Genomic DNA, 16,450 nt, shown 5'->3' with positions numbered 1-16,450 from the left:
CATTTAATTTAAATGTGCATATACCTCTCTACTCCTCAGAGAGGTACTTGTATTTATAAGATATTCAATTTTAGGCCTGGGGCTTGGAATAAAGAATAGGTGTTATTCTGTCTTGGAAACTACTGGGATAATTACAGGATGTCTAGCCATTTTGGGGGGCTTCAAAATCCAGAAACTGATACTTTCTTTTGTTACACCACTGAGAGTAAAGTGAGTCAAGTATGGAAAGTAGAAGCAAAAGATTAGAAAATACTTTAAAAAATAGTCATGGGTGTTGTACTTCTGATTTCAAGGATACTCTAAGGATCAATTTTAAAGCCTACTGGACATCCTTCCATTATTTCAGCATTTAAACTTTTCTTTCATGTTTTCCTCCCCTGCCTAATCAGATGGCATTAACCTCTTGACTCCAAGATCAGTGCCCATTTAGCTCTGCTACCACCTTATAAAAGGAATGATATCATCTGATAATAAACCAGATGTCCAGTATAGGAAAACTTGGAGAGCTGACTTATGATAACATACAAAAATGTTGACCACCTCATAACTTGTACTTGGGTCCCTACTGCAAGTCAAAATACTGGAGAAGTAATTTAGATTCCAAAATGTGAGAGTAGATCCTACAGTTGCCATGTAGTGTAAGATCCACAGAGGTTTTGTGGTCAAAACCACAGAAATGGAATTCTGATCTGAAGAGATTGCCAGTGACTTTCTTGAGTCATATAACTTAGTAGCCTTTAATGAAGATGTAAATGTTCTGTCTCCCTTGGGAGATTCTGGCCGTTTTTCTTAAGTTACTGGCTTGATTGAAGATTTTCAGCTCTTTAGTTTCCTGGGGTTACTAGGGTTACAAGGGAGTCAGCCAGTGAAATGTTTTTGCAGTCAGTAGATGTTTCGTTCTCCTGCTACAGAGGAATTCTGATACCCCATGAGTGCCTGGTTAGTTAATTTCATATCAGTAGCCTATAGAAATCTCAGAATATAGTTAGGCCTCTCCCTGACTAAGAAAATCCTGTTGTACATCACTGCATTTGTTTCCAGTGGCTGTTGTAACAAATTACCATAAACCTGGAAGCTTTAAACAATGCACATTTATTCTCTTACAGTTCTGGAGGTTAAGTGACTGAAATGGGTTTCCCTGAGCTGAAATCAGCTGTTGGCAAGGCTGCACTCCCTCAGGATCTTCTAGGGGAGACTCTATTCCTTGCCTTTTCCAGCTTCTGGAACTACATTCCTTGTACACCTTGGCTCATGGGCCATTCTTGCATCATTAAGGCCAGCATCACAGAATCTTCAAACCTATTTCTACTTCATCTTCACTCTTCCTTCTCTGTAGTCCAATCTCTCTCTGCTTCTCTCTTATAAGGATGCTTGTGATTACACTTAAGAGCCCACCCACATAATCCAGTAATCTCCCCACCCAAAGATCCTTAAATTAATGACATCTGCAAAGTTCTTGTGCCACATAAAGTAACACTCACGAGAGGGCAGAGAGCAGAAGCAAGAAGAACTATAATCCTGGAGCCTGTGGAACAAAAACCACATTCACAGGAAGATAGACAAGATGAAATGGCAGAGGGCTATGTACCACATGAAGGAACAAGATAAAACCCCAGAAAACAACTAAATGAAGTGGAGATAGGCAACCATCCAGAAAAAGAATTCAGAATAATGATAGTGAAGATGATCCAGGACCTCGGAAAAACAATGGAGGCAAAGATCGAGAAGATGCAAGAAATGTATAACAAAGTCCTAGAAGAATTAAAGAAAAAACAAACAGAGATGAACAATACAATAACTGAAATGAAAACTACACAAGAAGAAATCAGTAGCAGAATAACTGAGGCAGAAGAACGGATAAGTGACCTGGAAGACAGAATGGTGGAATTCACTGCTGCAGAACAGAATAAAGAAAAAAGAATGAAAAGAAGTGAAGACAGCCTAAGAGACCTCTGGGACAACATTAAATGCAACAACATTCGCATTATAGGGTTCCCAGAAAGAGAAGAGAGAGAGAAAGGACCAGAGAAAATATTTGAAGAGATTATAGTTGAAAATTTCCCTAACATGGGAAAGGAAATAGCCACCAAAGTCCAGGAAGTGCAGCGAGTCCCATACAGGATAGACCCAAGGAGAAACACGCCAAGACACATAGTAATCAAATTGGAAAAAATTAAAGACAAAGAAAAATTATTGAAAGCAGCAAGGGAAAGATGACACATAACATATAAGGGAACTCCCATAAGGTTAACAGCTGATTTCTCAGCAGAAACTCTGCAAGCCAGAAGGGAGTGACATGATATACTTAAAGTGATGCAAGGGAAGAACCTACAACCAAGGTTACTCTACCCCACAAGGGTCTCATTCAGGTTGGATGGAGAAATCAAAAGCTTTACAGACAAGCAAAAGTTAAGAGAATTCAGCACCACCAAACCACCTCTACAACAAATGCTAAAGGAACTTCTCTAAGTACGAAACACAAGAGAAGAAAACAACCTACAAAAACAAACCCAAAACAAGAAAATGGTCATGGGAAAATACATATCAATAATTACCTTAAACGTGAATGGATTAAATACTCCAACCAAAAGACACAGGCTTGCTGAATGGATACAAAGAGAAGACCCATATATATGCTGTCTACAAGAGACCCACTTCAGAACTAGAGACACATACAGACTGAAAGTGAGGGGATGGAAAAAGATATTCCATGCAAATGGAAATAAAAGAAAGCTGCAGTAGCAATATTCATATCAGATAAAATAGACTTTAAAATAAAGAATGTTACAAGAGACAATGAAGGACACTATATAATGATCAAGGGATCAATCCAAGAAGATATAACAATTATAAGTATATATGCACCCAACATAGGAGCACCCCAATACATAAGGCAACTGCTAACAGCTATAAAAGAGGAAATCGACAGTAACACAACAATAGTGGAGGACTTTAACACCTCCCTTACACCAATGGACAGATCATCCTAAATGAAAATAAATAAGGAAACAGAAGCTTTAAATGACACAATAGACCAGATAGATTTAATTGATATTTACAGGACATTCCATCCAAAACCAGCAGATTACACTTTCTTCTCAAGTGCACATGAAACATTCTCCAGGATAGATCACATCTTGGGTCACAAATCAAGCCTCAGTAAATTTAAGAAAATTGAAATCATATCAAGCATCTTTTCTGACCACAACGCTATGAGATTATAAATGAATTACAGGGAAAAAAACACAAACACATGCAGACTAACCAATACATTACTAAATAACCAAGAGATTACTGAAGAAATCAAAGAGCTACTCAAAAAATACCTAGAGTAAAGTGACAATGATAACACGATGATCCAAAACCCATGGGATGCAGCAAAAGCACTTCTAAGAAGGAAGTTTATAGCTATACAAGTCTACCTGAAGAAACAAGAAAAATCTCAAATAAACAATCTAACGTTACACCTAAAGGAACTAGAGAGAGAAGAACAAACAAAACCCAAAGTTAGCAGAAGGGAAGAAATCATAGAGATCAGAGCAGAAATAAATGAAATAGAAACAAAGAAAACAATAACAAAGATCAATAAAACTAAAAGCTGGTACTTTGAGAAGATAAACAAAATTGATAAACCATTAGCCAACTCATCAAGAAAAAGAGGGAAAGGACTCAAATCAATAAAATTAGAAATGAAAAAGGAGAAGTTACAACAGACACCGCAGAAATACAAAGCATCCTAAGAGACTGCTACAAGTCTATGCCAATAAAATGGACAACCTGGAAGAAATGGACAAATTCTTAGAAAGGTATAACCTTCCAAGACTGAAGCAGGAAGAAATAGAAAATATGAACAGACCAATCGCAAGTAATGAAATTGAAACTAGGATTAAAAATCTTCCAACAAACAGAAGTCCAGGACCAGTTGGCTTCATAGGTGAATTCTATCAGGCATTTAGAGAAGAGCTAACACCCATCCTTCTCAAACTCTTCCAAAAAATTGCAGAGGAAGGAACACTCCCAAACTCATTCTATGAGGCCACCATCATCCTGATACCAAAACCAGACAAAGATACTATAAAAAAAGAAAATTACAGACCAATATCACTGATGAATATAGATGCAAAAATCCTCAACAAAATACTAGCAAACAAGGCTTCCCTGGTGGCGCAGTGGTTGACAGTCCGCCTGCCGATGCAGGGGACACGGGTTCGTGCCCTGGTCTGGGAAGATCCCACATGCCGCAGAGCGGCTAGGCCCATGAGCCATGGCCACTGAGCCTGCGCGTCCAGAGCCTGTGCTCCACAACGGGAGAGGCCACAACAGTTTTTTTTCGTGTACCACACACACAAAAAAATTACTAGCAGACAGAATCCAAAAACACATTAAAAGGATCATACACCATGATCAAGTGGTATTTACCCCAGGGATGCAAGGATTCTTCAATATACACAAATCAATAAATGTGATACACCATATTAACAAATTGAAGAATAAAAACCATATGATCATCTCAATAGATTCAGAAAAAGCTTTTGACAAAATTCAACATCCATTTATGATAAAAACTCTCCAGACAGTGGGCATAGAGGGAACCTAACTCAACATAATAAAGGCCATATACAACAAACCCACAGCAAACATCATTCTCAGTAGTAAAAAATTGAAACTATTCCTCTAAGATCAGGAACAATACAAGGATGTCCACTCTTGCCACTATTATTCAACATAGTTTTGGAAGTCCTAGCCACGGCAATCAGAGAAGAAAAAGAAATAAGAGGAATACAAATTGGAAAAGAAGAAGTCAAACTGTCACTTTGCAGATGATATGATACTATACATATGGAATCCTAAAGATGCCACCAGAAAACTACTAGAGCTAATCAATGAATTTGGTAAGGTCACAGGATACAAAATTAATGCACAGAAATCTCTTGCATTCCTATACATTAATGATGAAAAATGTGAAAGAGAAATTTGGGAAGCACTCCAATTTACCATTGCAACAAAAAGAATAAAATACCTAGGAATTAACCTACCTAGGAGAAAAAAGCCCTGTATGCAGAAAATTATAAGGCACTGATAAAAGAAATTAAACATGATACAAATAGATGGAGAGATATATATACCATGTTCTTGGATTGGAAGAATCAATATTGTGAAAATGACTATACTACCGAAAGCAATCTACAGATTCATTGCAATCCCTATCAAATTACCACTGGCATTTTTTAAGGAACTAGTACAAAAAATCTTAAAATTTGTATGGAGACACAAAAGACCTCGAATAGCCAAAGCAGTATTGAGGGGAAAAAACGGAGCTAGAGGAATCAGACTCCCTGACTTCAGACTATATGACAAAGCTACAATAATCAAGACAATATGGTACTGGCACAAAAACAGAAACATAGATCAATGGAACAAGATAGAAGGCCCAAAGATAAACCCACACATCTATGGTCAACTAATCTATGACATAGGAGGCAAGGATATACAATGGAGAAAATACAGTCTCTTCAATAAGTGGTGCTGGGAAAACTGGACAGCTACATGTAAAAGAATGAAATTAGAACACTCCCTAACGCCACAAAAATAAACTCAAAATGGATTAGAGACCTAAATGTAAGACTGGACACTATAAATCTGTTATAGGAAAACATAGGAAGGACACTCTTTGACATAAATCACAGCAAGATCTTTTTTGATCCACCTCTTAGAGAATGGAAATAAAAACAAAAAGAAACAAATGGGACCTAATGAAAGTTCAAAGCTTTTGCACAGCAAAGGAAACCATAAACAAGACGAAAAGACAACCCTTAGAATGGGAGAAAATATTTGCAAACAAATCAATGGACAAAGGATTAATCTCCAAAATATATAAACAGCTTATGGAGCTCAGTATTAAAAGAACAAACAACCCAATCCAAAAATGGGCAGAAAACCTAAACAGACATTTCTCCAAAGAAGACATACAGATGGCCAAGAAGCACATGAAAAGATGCTCAACATCACTAATTATTAGAGAAATGCAAATGAAAACTACAATGAGGTATCACCTCATACCAGTTAGAATGGGCATCATCAGAAAATCTACAAACAACAAATGCTGGAGAGGGTGTGGAGAAAAGGGAACCCTCTTGCACTGTTGGTGGGAATGTAAATTGATACAGCAACTATGGAGAACAGTATGGAGGTTCCTTAAAAAACTAAAAATAGAATTACCATACAATCCAGCAGCCGTAGTACTGGGCATATACCCAGAGAAAACCATAATTCAAAAAGAAGCATGCACCCCAATGTTCATTGCAGCACTATTTACAATAGCCAGGTCATGGTAGCAACCTAAATGCCCATCCACAGACGAATGGTACATATATACAATAGAATATTACTCAGCCATAAAAACGAACGAAATTGAGTCATTTGTTGAGACGTGGATGGATCTAGAGACTGTCATACAGAGTGAAGTAAGTCAGAAAGAGAAAAACAAAGATCATATATTAACACATATATTTGGAACCTAGAAAAATGGTACAGAGGAACCTGTTTGCAGGGCAGAAATTGAGACACAGATGTAGAGAACAAACGTATGGACACCAAGGAGAAAAGCTGTGGTGGGGTGATGGTGGTGGGGTGATGAATTGGGCAGTTGGGATTGACATGTATACACTGATATGTATAAAATTGATGACTAATAAGAACCTGCTGTATAAAAAAAAATTTAAATTTAAAAATTAAAAAAAAAGTAACACTCACAGGTTCCAGGGATTTGGTTGTGAACATGGACTATTTTTCAGCTACCACAATACTACCCAGTGACTCAGTGGCTAATTCTGAGCCGTTAGGTAATTATTCAGAGCTTCCTGAAATTGATGAGACTTTTCACTGAGGGACATGATGTGAGAGGGGTTTTTTGAGGAGTAGAGGACTGAAATGGATATTCTATGGAAATTCAAAATTATTGGAACTCACTGGCATACATTTGATTGTTCTGAACCCACTGTTTTTCCACCTATAAAATAAGATGATAGCCACTCCATTATAGATCTCCGTATAGATATTCTATGGAAATTCAAAATTATTGGAACTCACTGGCATACATTTGATTGTTCTGAACCCACTGTTTTTCCACCTATAAAATAAGATGATAGCCACTCCATTATAGATCTCCGTATAGATATTCTATGGAAATTCAAAATTATTGAAACTCACTGGCATACATTTGATTGTTCTGAACCCACTGTTTTTCCACCTATAAAATAAGATGATAGCCACTCCATTATAGATCTCCGTATAGATATTCTATGGAAATTCAAAATTATTGGAACTCACTGGCATACATTTGATTGTTCTGAACCCACTGTTTTTCCACTTATAAAATAAGATGATAGCCACGCCATTATAGATCTTAAAAGAAAATGTGAAGGCAAGGTGATTAAAACTCTACTAACATTTAATCCAGTGCACTATTAAAAGAAAAAGAAAACCATGCAAATGAAGAAAATATATCCAGACATCTAGGGTGGCCTCTTCAACTTGGGATATAAAGTGGCAAAAACTAATATTCAAAATATTCAAGTAGTATAATAATAAAATTGATAAATCAACTATTAAATATAACATACTATCTTTATTGACTAAGAAAGTTAAAATGATATATCATGTACATTTCTTACCTAGTCATATTATTTCTAATACATTGCATTTGTAAAATTATTCCAATAATTTCCAAATAGTATATTGACTAGGGTGCTGGTTTTGACCTTTCATTTGATTCTTTGGTCAGCAGCTGAATGGTAACCCTGTTGGCTTTGTGACTTGGCATTGGGAACTACATCAAATTTCCAGCAACTTCCTATGAACTGATAGCCATTAAGTGACTGGGGATCATGCTAATCATAAAAGAAGGGGATTTGCTGGGCTGCCCTTCATGCGAGCTGAGCTCTCCATGACCCCTGCCTCTGCTCCTATCTTGCACCTTTCTCTTCCCATACCTGAAATAGTGTCATCATTTGGGTGATCCTGGGGAGATGGAGAGATGGAGTCGGGAAGTGGGAAGAGATAAAAAGTAGATGGGGAGTATTTGATCCTCATGCTGAGGCCAGGATCCTGTGTGTTATTTTCTCTTTGTGCCAATCATGAGGCAGTGACCAGGTGCAACTCAGCTAGTAATGGAGACAAAGCAGAAACAGCTAAAAAAAAGAGGTAAAGTGAATTAAAAAGTAGTGGGCTTGTGCCTGGGGGCTGATGCTGCCAGGAGGCTGTGAAGGCTGCTGCTGAGGCCCTGTTTCTCTCAAGAGAAGAGCAGACGGGTAGGAGAGGAAGAGTGGGTGCTGGGTTTTGCTTTCTAGAAAAAATCCTGCCAGGAAAAGGGGAGGGACCACAGCACTGTCTTGTTAGAGGACTCTCTCTTTTAGTTCTTGAATAAGGTTCCAGGAGATTCCCTCTCTAGAAACTTATTTGCAAAGCCCAGGGACAATGGCCTTCCATCAGGAGTTAAGCTGTCAAATAAAACAAGGGTTTCGCAAACCTATCAGAAAAGACATTATCCCACAATGAAGGTATTTATTTGCTATCTATGTCCATGGCACCCAGTTGCCTTACTAGCTGCTCCCTGAACCCAGACCTGCCATGGGCAAGGACAAGCATTTCTTTGGGAGGATTATAGAAGGCATTAGAAAAGATGGCAAGTCTCCTTTTTCCTATATAAGGACTTTTATGTTTCAACACAACCCACCAACTTTGGAGATAAATGGAAAACATTTCAAAGAGTACTGAAAACGGACAGTTTTCAGTGAAATAATGACCAGCTCTTCAGTTTCCATGAATTTTCTTTTGTAAACTGGCTTGCCCTATAACTTACTAGTATTCCAATAACTAGGGTCACTATCCCAATTTTCCTGGTTTATGCTTTTTCCTTAGAGTCGTTATTAATAGTGTTCCCTTTTACTCTCAAAAATATTCAACTTGAGAAGATATGTGGTCTCCCTACCACAGCCCTTTACAAAGGAAAGCATGTTCTTTGCACATAAACCTTACTTTGGTCTATTCCCTCTGGGTGTGAAAACATCCCAGAGGGGCGCCAACGAAGGAGACGCCTCATGTGATGAGTAATCAGGCTCCCTAAACCAATGGGGCTTCTAGTCTTCCCCAGCTGTCTGTGTATCTCTGTGCAATTATTTAAGCTCATAGTGAAAGCTCATTTAAGCTTTTAGATAACTTAAAAATGGGAAAGAAGGTATGGAAGTTTTCAAAATTCTTCTAGGGACACGTTAACAGAGTTTGAAGACCACTACTCAACGGTAATTTTTTCTAAACTTTTTTTCATGTCATGGAGCCTGTTCACAGTGAGTGAAGCCGCTCACAGCTCAGGACTCAGCCTCCAACCTGGCCCAGCTGTTCCAAAGGCCAAGAGATTACATATCTCTACACATCTGTATCTCTCACATTTTATCACTTCTAAGGCTATGGGTCTCCCCACACTCATAAAATCTCCTACAAGACTGAATATACAAAACAAATAGTAACACGGTTACCTTCATTAAAGTTGGGGTAAGGAATTTTATCAGTTACGATACTTCTGCTGCAGATAACAGAGTATCCAGCTGGCAGTGACTTCAAAGAGAGAGATGCACATTGACTGTCTTAACACAAAGTCTGGAAGTGGGGTGCACATTTCTACATGCCAAGATGGCTGCAATAATACCATCCATCCCACGTGTCTTTATGCTATGTGACACTGCCATTCTCTCACCAAGAAGTGGCATCTAAGTGCCCTCTTCCTGAATCTGGCCTTTGTGACTCACTTCTACCGGACAGAATGTGACAGAAGTGATGCTGCATGACTTCCAGATCAAGGTGCATCCTTCTGGATACAATATTCTTCTCCTTTAGCCCAGGGATATATACATACAGCTGAGAAAGAAAAGGCCATGTACTTTTATCTAGCTCTCTTACAAAGCTGGGTTTCTGAATGCCCTCTCTCAGGACACCCCCTTTCTGAACCCAGTCACCATACTGTGAGGAAGCCCAAGCTGCATGGAGAGGCTGTATGTACGAGCTCTGGTCTCAGCTGAGCCTGGTTTCCAGTCTCCTTAGCCCACACTCCCCATGTGTGAGTGAAGAAGCCCTCAGGTGACTCCATTCTCTTGCTGTTTGAGCCACACCCAGGTATTTGTGGGAGGTTTTCCCATCTAAAGCCTCAGACGTGAGAGAGCAGAGACAAACCGTTCTCAGTGTGTCCAAATTCCTGACCCTCAGAACTGTGAACATTACAAAATGGCCATGGTTTTAGGTCACAGCCTTGGATGGTTTGTTGCCCAGAAATAGCAGCTGGAACAATAGATGTTTCTAAGTTGGTGTAGTAGTGGGTCAGCCTCATCAAGGACTCAGGCTCTTTCTGTTTTTCTTCCCTGCTACCCTCAGTGTTGTGGTGTCACCTTCCCTAGGCATAAGACGACACCCACAATTCCAGACATTTCATTTAATACAGCAGCACCTCAGGAAGGAGGGAAGCAAGCAGGAGCTTTCATCTTGCACCAGTTTAGTCCAGGAAGAGAATCTTCCCCAGAATTCCTTTGGTAGACTTGCCCTTACATCTCATTGACCAGAACTGGTTTTTCTGCTCAACTTTAGACTAACATGAAGCAAAGGAAAACAGACTTCCCAACATGGATCTAAACCAGGAGCATTTAAATTGCCTGGAGGACTTCCCTGGTGGCGCAGTGGTTAAGAATCTGCCTACCAATGCAGGGGACACGAGTTCGATCCCTGGTCTGGGAAGATCCCACATGCCGTGGAGCAACTAAGCCCATGCATCACAACTACTGAGCCTGTGCTCTAGAGCCCATGAGCCACAACTACTGAGCCTGCATGCCACAACTACTGAAGCCCACACACCTAGAGCCCGTGCTCTGCAACAAGAGAAGCCACTGCAATGAGAAGCCCATGCACTGTAATGAAGAGTAGCCCCCGCTCGCCCACACTCAGCAACAAAGACCAAATGCAGCCAAAAATAAATAAATTAATTAATTAATTAAAAAATAAAAAAGGCCCTGGGGGCTAGAATGTCTATAAAAAAATAAATTGCATGGAGATCTTTTTTGTTTGTTTTTCTTAAAAAGAAAAACAAAACAAAACTAATCCCAAGCTTAACTCCTAACCAATGAAAGCAGAACCTACCCAGGTGACTGCAATCATAGTTGAGAATCATTGGTTTGGAACCTCGCTACTTAAAATGTCATCTGGGGACCAATGGTAACAGCATCACCTGGGGACTTTAGTCTCCGCCTACGAATAAGAATCTGTATTTTATCTGGATCCCCAGTTTATTTGTTTGTGCATGAAAGTTTGAAAAGCACTGGTTTAAACAAACTATAAGTTCTCCCTGGGGGCTAGGTGTATTATCCCCTGGGGCTAAACAAAGTCAAGGTTCTATTGTACAGAAAAAGGAAAATGAGGATTGCAAAAGCAATTAACAGTATCTGCTCTAGGGGCCCAGACTTCTGTTATTTTGCCTCCCCCAGCATGCCCTGAGGCATCTCCCTAGAAGATTAAGTCTCCTTGGAGCACAGCTCTAAAAATCATACACTGAAAGCCAATTCCTGCCTTTATCACAATATATAAAACCAAGCTTAAATCGACTGTGCTGCTTCTACTTCACTATGAGGCTGGTTGGTGGCTGCCCATCTGTACGTGTCTCAAGGAGTATATTCTTGGCCTTACTGTCCTAAACTTTCCTCCTTCTTGTGCATAATCCTTCAGGGGCTAAAGTTTGTTTCATTGAAGTGCGCTTGCTTCCTGACTATACAGTTTTGGTTGTCTAGTGTTTGTACATACTACCTGGAGCAGCTGAGTACCAGTCTTGACCCCTCAATGCTCTTAAACTTTGAATGAGGTCATGTATTCATTCAGCAAACATTAATTGAGCACATGCTGTAAGCTGGACGTTGTGCTGGTTGGGGACAGTGGTAGAAGGAAGGGTAGAAGAAGAAGGGAATGGAGAAGAATACAAAGTGTCCATATTTTCAAGGTGCTTAAAAGCTAGTGGGGAAGAGATTTGAGGAAACAGACTGAAATTATATAATGGTAACAAGGTTCTAAACCAGTGGTTCTCAAATACTAAATGTGGATCCTTGTAACATGGTAGGTTGAGGAATCAGCTAAGCATTTGGACTCAGGAGTCAGACTAGCTTGACTTCCCTGGTGGTTCAGTGGGTAAGACTTCGTGCTCCCTATGCAGGGGGCCCAGGTTCAATCCCTGGTTAGGTAACTAAATCCCACATGCCATAACTAAAGATCCTGCATGCTGCAACTAAAAGATCCCGCATGCCACAAGTAAGAGTCTGCATGCTGCAACTAAAGGTCCCGCATGCCACAATGAAGATCCCGTGGCTGCAACTAAGACCTGGCACAGCCAAAAATAAATAAATAAATAAATAAATAAATATTAAAAAGTAAAATAAGGACTTCCCTGGTGGTGCAGTGGTTAAGAATCCACCTGCCAGGGCTTCCCTGGTGGTGCAGTGGTTGAGAGTCTGCCTGCCGATGCAGGGGACACGGGTTCGTGCCCCGGTCCGGGAAGATCCCACATGCCGTGGAGCGGCTGGGCCCGTGAGCCATGACCGCTGAGCCTGTGCGTCCGGAGCCTGTGCTCCGCAACAGGAGAGGCCACAACAGTGAGAGGCCCGCGTACCGCACAAAAAAAAAAAAGAACCCACCTGCCAATGCAGGGGACACAGGTTCAATCCCTGGTCTGGGAAGATACCACATACCACAGAACAATTAAGCCCATGTGCCACAACTAGTGAGCCTGCACTCTAGAGCCCATGTGCTGCAACTACTAAGCCATGTACCACAACTACTGAAGCCCATGCACTCTAGGGCCTGCGTGCCACAACTACTGAGCCTGTGTGCTGCAACTACTGAAGCCCGCGCGCCTAGAGCCCACGCTCCACAACAAGAGAAGCCACCTCAAAGAGAAGCCCGCATACCACAATGAAGAGCAGCCCCCACTCGATGCAGCTAGAGAAAGCCTATGCACAGCAATGAAGACCCAACAAGCCAAAATTAATAAATAAATATAAAAAAATAAAATCATCGATGAATCAATTTACTATAGATATAAACCATTTTCAAAGACTTGAGTTGACAGCCTGGCCTCTTTCAAATTTGGTTATGAGCACTGGAGTGAGATTAAACTCTCTTTATAGCAAGGGACCTGACACATGAGAAGAATTTCAAGATGATAAGGAAGAAAAGTGGCACCACTGTTACAAAAAGGCACATGAGACGGAAAGGTTTCGGTTTGTGATCAGCAGTGTTCTAAATGCTGGGGCTGACAAATTACCAGAGTTGTCTGTAATTTGTTACCCATGTGAGTGAAGGATGCCTCACAAACGTGTTCAACTGAGTCTTTGAAAGAAATAAAGGCAAAATATGCTTCCATTGTAATGAATCCCTCTCCAAAAGAAAAAAAATAATTTTAAGATTAAAAACAAAATGCTCTGATTAGCTCCTTTCACCCTTTTAGGAAATGCAGATTTTATCTATAACTTTTATGAAGGGACTTTCCATGCTGCCTCTTAAGGCCTAGCTTTGTCATGATCATAGGCAGTGAACTTGAATGGCATCGGCATTATCAGCTCGGCTTATTGGAGCAGCTCCCTAATCCTTCATGTATGAAGACCCATTAAGGTTGGGTCTTTTCTTTTCAATGACAAGATTAGCACAGGTTCTTTGGGGATAAATATCTAAACTTTTGGAATGAACGTTAAAGTGAAAATTCCAGCTTCCTTCTTTCCTAGCCATAGAGGATGGTTTATCCTTTCAGAGACTTTTTGGTTGTGAATGTTCTTTCTCCTTCAATTGCTCTTCAAACTTAGATGTGCATTTAAATATTAATGGAGAAATAATCACAAAAAATATAACAAAATATTCACCTCTAAATTCAACAGCTAGCTTCAGAAACAGAACATTATTGATATTTTTGAAGTTCCTTTAATGCATCTTCTTCACAGCCCCCAGAGGTAACCATAATCCAGGATTTTGTTTTAAGTATTTCTTTGCCTTTTTTCATAGCTTTGCCCCATATAGGTACTTAAACATATCATTGCCTAGTTTTGAACTTTATAAAAATGTGAAATGTACAATACTACATGTATTTTGCAATTTTTTTTTTTGCTTTTGTGCAACATTATGTTTTTGAGATCCATCCATTTAATGTAATTAGCTAGAGTTCATTCAGTTTCACTGTTGTATTATGAAACTGAATATGCCACAATTCCATTATCCATTTTCCTGTTGATGAGTATGTGGGCTGTTTCTTGTTTTTACTACAATGAACAATGCTGCTGATTTCCTGTCTCCTGGCACACTTGTTGCCTATGCCAGGGCGTGGAGTTGCTGGGTTGTAGGGTGTGCTGTATTTAAGCTGTGTAGGCAATGCCACATGGCAGCTGTGCCCCAACTTAGGGTTGAACATGGGTCTCTCTTATTTCCTCTGTGTGAAAAACTTGCACTGTCTTTTCTTCATTTTTCTATTGAGATATTTGTCTTTTTCCTTATTACATGTAGAGTTTCTTTATATAACTGGATAATAATCTTTTGACAGTGTGTATATAGCAAATATCTTCTCTCAGTTGCATGCTACTGTTTCATTTGTTATGGTATCTTTTGCTGAACAATGTTCTTAATTTGAATGTAGCAAAATCAATCAAACTTAAAAAAAATGGGTAGCCCTTCTATTGTGTTGCTTGAGAAATTCTTTTCTTACCACAAGGCAGACGATGGCTGTCTCTTCTCTCCCCCATCCCTCTTCTAGGATAATCAGAACAAAGAAGCCAGATTTTATTTTATTTATTTTTTTTTTATTTTAGGATTTTTGCGTTGGGCATTTGAGGGAAGGTTGAGAGGGGTCATGCATTCAGTGCAGTGGGTGGCTGTGTACCCCACTCTAGTAACTTCTTTTCTCATTCTCTTTCTCTTCATGATCAATGGAACCACCAAGAAGTTCTCTGGGAAAGAAAAATGCCACATTTACTCAGGTCCCCTTGGGACCTCAGATTCTATCCCAGACAAGTCCATAAAGGAATTTCTTTGGGACACATACAGTGTAATCCCTGCAGGAATTCTCTTGAGGTCAAAACAGGACTTAACAGAGATGGAAGCCCGTTATGCTTGCTGTTCTTAACTTCCTTTCCTTCACTTAACAATGTATCATGAAGATCCTTTCCTTGCTAGAAATATAAAATCCATCTTCCTTTTAATTGTTGCATAAAATATAATAACATGGCTTTATATGAAGTATCTAAATCTTGCCTATTTAGGGGCCATTTAGGTGGTCCCCATTTTTCTTTATTATCATAATGATAGAGTGAATATGTGCACGTGTAGACACATACAATGTGTACATAGGTGTGTGTATGTATATCCCTATATATCTGTAAGATTGCTTCCTTAGTATTGTTTTGGAGAAACAAAATTGCTGTGACTAATGATATTTTCATTTAAAATTTTTACTGTAGCTGCAAGGTCACCTTCCCACCGATGTTGACAAGGGTAAGCTTCACCACACTCTAGTCAATATTGGGTACTATCTGGCAATTAGACTTTTGTTAATCTGGGTGAAAATAGTATGCTATTTTTTTTTTTTTTTGCATTTCTTTCATCACTGGAGAGGCCAAACACCTTCTGAAGTGTTTATCAACCATTTGTAATTTTATAATGAAGTTAGCTCCTTCCCTAAATAAAAGTAGAATGATAATATAAACCAGTGTAACTGAAGAGATATTTGCCATTTTACTGCACTGTATTTGCGTCATAAAAGCAATAGAATTATATTTATATCACCTGCAAATTGGTATTTTTGTCGCTATTTGTACCTAACCTAAAACATCACAGACCTAACCATGCTAAAAATTAATGGATTTGTCTGGGTTTGTCGCCTGAAATCTTTTAGTTTTGATGCTTTAAAATAAGAAGAAATTCACAAAATTCTCACCAGTGTTATCTTATCTGATGTTACATGTTAAATACTTTTAAATCAGCAGACATAAATGAAACAAAACAAAACACAACAGAATATTTATTAATTTAGTACTGTAAAACTTTTTCAAGACGTTTTATATATTCAGGATTCTAATCCTTATTCCATAAATCAAGCTTTTAGTGAAAACATTTTTAAATGTGAATGACAGAGTCATAGAAAAGCATAAATAACACCCAGGAAAATTACAAAATTCAGAATATGAAGGAACATTTGGGAAGGTACATGGGTACCTCAACTCTCCTGTTAATATTCTGTTTCTGAAGCTGGGTGATGTGGACACAGGTATTTGCATATGTGGTTTATACTTTCTCATATTATAAAATATTTTTTAATATTTAAAATTAAAACCTCAGTACTTGCCTTTTTCCTGTTCTACAGTGGCATGTAAAAAAGGATTTCCACTCT

The sequence above is a fragment of the Mesoplodon mirus genome, assembly GCF_964341445.2.
Source record: "Mesoplodon mirus genome assembly, chromosome: 12".
Lineage (NCBI taxonomy): Eukaryota > Metazoa > Chordata > Mammalia > Artiodactyla > Ziphiidae > Mesoplodon > Mesoplodon mirus.
This window is presented reverse-complemented; position numbering follows the sequence as displayed.